This window comes from Nannospalax galili, unplaced genomic scaffold (assembly GCF_000622305.1).
Source record: "Nannospalax galili isolate Female #2095 unplaced genomic scaffold, S.galili_v1.0 scaffold1127, whole genome shotgun sequence".
In the NCBI taxonomy this organism is placed as follows: domain Eukaryota; kingdom Metazoa; phylum Chordata; class Mammalia; order Rodentia; family Spalacidae; genus Nannospalax; species Nannospalax galili.
The window spans coordinates 638,455-642,711 of record NW_008355784.1 but is presented as its reverse complement, the minus strand read 5'-3'; the positions used below and the strand labels follow the sequence as shown (position 1 = coordinate 642,711).

The window sequence follows — 4,257 nt, the reverse complement described above, 5'->3', positions numbered from 1 at the left end:
AAGGGGTGGGTAGGGAAGTAAAGGGTGAATCTGAAAGGAGATGGAGGAGGAAGTCTGATTTAAAAAAAAAAAAACTGGGTCAGTCAATAGGAGGTTCAGGATCTGAGTGCTTCCTGGACTTTGTGGTGCAGAAGTGGCTGAGGAAGGAGTAACCAAAGACAGACAGTCATAATATCCTGTAAGCAAAGGAAGAGACATCCTTTTGAGAAGAGTCCTTGACTGTTATGCACATGCCTGGACTGCTACTGTGTTTCACTGTGGAAGGTGGAGATGTTGAGCTATCTTAGTGATATGGCTGATCAAATGGATTGCTGTGGATATCAGAGAACAGAAGCATGAAACCAAAGACATATGGCTAGAAAATTTCATAATTGTGGCTTCAATGAGATAATGGGTATGAGTTGTGTGTAAAGCTGGATTTCTATTTAAGATAGGTGAACTTGTGCTTGCTTCAGCAGCATGAATACTAAAACTAGAATAATACAGAAAATAGCATGGCCTGTATACAAGAATACCACACACAGTTGTGAATTGTTTCATATTTTTAAATAAACATATTGGGAAAGAAACAAGGGAAATAATTCCATTCATAATAGCCTCAAAAAACTTAGAATAAATCTAACTCAAAAATGAAAGACTTGTATAATGAAATCTTTATGAAATTGAAGAAAGAACTTGAAGAAGACACCAGATTGAAAGACTTCCTATGCTCATGGATCAATAGGATTCAAATTATGAAAATTCTGGTATCCCTGCTACTGTCTGCTGTGTTGTCAACACCCCCAGCCATTCCCCACTACTTGCTTATTGCTGTAATAGTGGCTTGAATGTTGTGGAAGTAACTAACCACCTCCTGGTTTGACTGAAGGTCAAACTCAGAAGATGGAACCCATATGTGGAACTGTTTTGAGGACCAAGAACATGTGGCCAGACAGGCCACAGAGAAGAAAAACTGCTACTATTATGCTGCTAAATACTGTATTAAATCAACTCTTAATGACTTATTGTTATACTCATAGATTATGCATCTCTCAACCCTCATCAGAGAAGCTTCTTCTTGCAGTAGATGGTGATTAATACAGATACTCTCAACTGGTCAATGTGCATAGAATAAGGGACTTTGGCATGCTAAGCCCTAGGTTTCAGAGATCATTGTGGAAGAGGAGGCAAAAAAGATTGTAAGAGCTAGAGGTGATAGAATAATACAAGGTAACCATGTTTTATGGACACAACAGGGCATTTCCACATATGAGCCCACAGTACTTGTGACTGCATGCATAAGACCTGTGCAAGCCCAAGCGAGATAAAAAATCCACCATGAATTTGGGAGGCTGGCAAGAAGTCTAAATCCTGGGGATCTAGTTGCAAGTGGTAGTTGCTGGGAGGGGCCAATCAGGTTTCTTTAAGGGAGCGATATCTGGTAAGTTGACCAGACCCAATGGAATGAAAACATACCGAAGAGCATTTGGGGGACATAGAAATTAGACTCTATAGGCCTTTAAAAAAAGAAAAAATGATGATAGAGGACATGAAGTGTGGTGGTGGGTAGTAAGATAAGAGTTGGAATAAGGAAGGCAGTTTGAATATTATCAAAATACATTGTATGAAATTCTCACAGAATCAATTGGAAAAAAGATAGGAAATTTTTAACCATATTTTTACCTTAGTGGAAAATGTATTGAAGGGGAGGAGAAACTGTTAAAGCAGGCATAGGAGAGGACAGTGAATGAAATTTTTCCCATTGTAATGAAGAAGGGAGGCCACAAGTATGGATGACCTGTTCAGGAGTACAAACTCTCCAATGATGGACAAGAGGCATGTACAGTCAAGGCAGCTGCAAGGATATATCTGGTGAGGAACTCAGGCGATTCTTTTGTGGTGATAAGGAGGAGTGCATTCAGGTATGGGGGATATTTACATGAAGGTGAAGGAAGAATTATATGATTACCATATGCTGTATCATTGTACTGTTGAATGTTGTGAGAAAGCACTCTGGAGTTGTCTGACAGCATGAGATCTTACTAGGAGCAGTGATCATGAATTGAGTTTAAAGCTAACTGGCCCGTGTGGATTCCATTCTGGGGCTTCAACTACACAGTAGGCAGGATGGGGGCTTATGGATACATCAGAAGGAATTGACAGAAGTTGTGAAAAACAGTCACTATATTAGCCCATGAAATTTAAACCGAGTAATGCACATTCAGGATGTGGGCCAAATTCAATGATGTAGGTAAGACTAACAGATTGGGCAGGGGAAAAGTTTGGTCAAATGCTTTTGGAGTCATGCTCTTACATGATAGCAGGATCTTAGATTTCAGTTAATGGAGGAAGTACCTTCACAACTTGAGACTTAGAGACTGGCTGTGGGGATGGTAGCTGAGATAGATGGATGGAGTCTTAGAGAAAATCTTTCTTTTATCTACTACTACCTGTTCTCCTCCTCTCTTTTTCTTCCATTCTTATTTCTTTCTTTCCCTTTCTTTCTTCTTCCTTTTTTCTTAATATTGCAATTCTTGTTATATGTTGTGATTGATTCTCATTTATTTCCAGAGTCCAAATAAGATGCCTAAGCCTAAATACTCTTGCTTTAGTGTTGTGTCCACTAGCAGTTTATCAAATTTACTTTTGGCTGGGACTTTGATTAGTCAGGGATCTCTAAAGAAACAGAACTGTTGAAATGAATATATCTATACAGGTATTTATTAGATTAGTTTACAGGATAGACAGAGTAGTCCGACAATGACTGCACAACACTGAAGAGGCTAAAAATGCTGTAGTTTCTCAGTCCATAAGATTGGGTTCCTTAGGCGTCCCAATCTGGCACCGAAGGCTTGAAAGATTTCTGGAGATCTACTAGTCTTCAGTGTATGTTGGAATACAGAGATGGCTCTACTATCAATGGAGTAATGCCACAGCAACAAAATGAAACCACCAGTGAGAGAGAAGGCAAGCAGGCAAAAAGGCAAAAGCTCTCTTCTACCACGGCCTTTTATATGGACTGCCATCAGAAATTAATACCCACATTTAGGGTGGACCTTCCAGCTTCAAATAATCCAGTCAAGACAGTCTTTCTCATTTCTGTTAATTCCAAATCTAGTCATCTTACAACAAAGGTTAGCATCACAAGTCTACCCCTTGTTAACCTGACACCCAATTGCATCTTCTTAGGTCATGCTTAATTTTCAAATGAAAGTAATAACAAGGTCATAATTCCACGTAACATGATACAATTCTCCCATGTACAATCACAAATGCATTATATATCTTAGAGTATGTAGTGAGGTCCTTGAGGAATGCTTAGTCCTTTAATATCTCATGTCTTAAATATGATAATATAGATTTACAACATTTAATCACTTTACACTTATCTCAATTACATATTTTTTGAAAAGGGAAACAAAACAAAAATATCTGCTTAATATATATGTATATATGCACAAGCATATTCTTAACTAAATAGGACAGAAGCAATCATGGCAATTACAATCCCTCACTTCTGCAGCTGATTACATGGTTTCAGCTGATATTTATAAATATTCTACTAATCATTCTGCATTTCCTCCACCATCAGCAATCACCTCTGCAGGTCTTAGCTCTTTTCCTGGAGGAGTGACCCACACTTTCATCCCTGAAGGGTCTGGGCCATTTTTCTATCCTACCTGGATTGGGTTGTTTCAGTTTCCCATTGACTGTAATCAGAGGATATAGTAACACCAAAAGATGCCCTGCCTTCCAGACATAATCGTCCTTACCTCTGTTGTAGAGAACCAACCCAATTTTCCTCCAGTAGTCTGGATGAATCAACCCTCCTAATACTGTTATTCCTTTCTTAGCTTGTTGACTTAAAGGCATCAGAAGCCCAACGTGCCCAGGGTAAGCCTTAGCTTCCAGTTCAATACAATATTCATTGTGTCTCTGAGCAGAAACACATCCCCCTCCCCCGGAAACAAAAACTCTAGGCCAGCAAAGCACAAAGTTATGGCTACAGGGAACAAAAATTTTCCTAGTGAGTCACTAGGGATGATAGTAAGCAGAATCATTCCCACTTCTACCCTTTGATTCCTGCAATGTGTAGAAGAAAGTGTCATATATTAGATGCTAGTTCAAAGCATATACTGCTTTCTGGAGGACCCTGCCTAAAACCTCCAGACTATTGTCACCTAACTGATGCTCTAACTGTGTCTTTGAACAGTCATTCCACCATTCTATCAAGCCAGCTACTTCTAGATAATGGGGAACATGGCAAGACCAGTGGAT

General features: G+C 39.3%; 1 non-coding gene across 1 annotated transcript; it reads left to right on the top strand.

Moving 5' to 3' along the window:
* Positions 1 to 442: 442 nt before the first annotated feature.
* Positions 443 to 546, top strand: LOC115067718. Its single transcript, XR_003847086.1, has one exon. It is a non-coding gene; the product is annotated as a U6 spliceosomal RNA (small nuclear RNA).
* Positions 547 to 4,257: the final 3,711 nt, after the last annotated feature.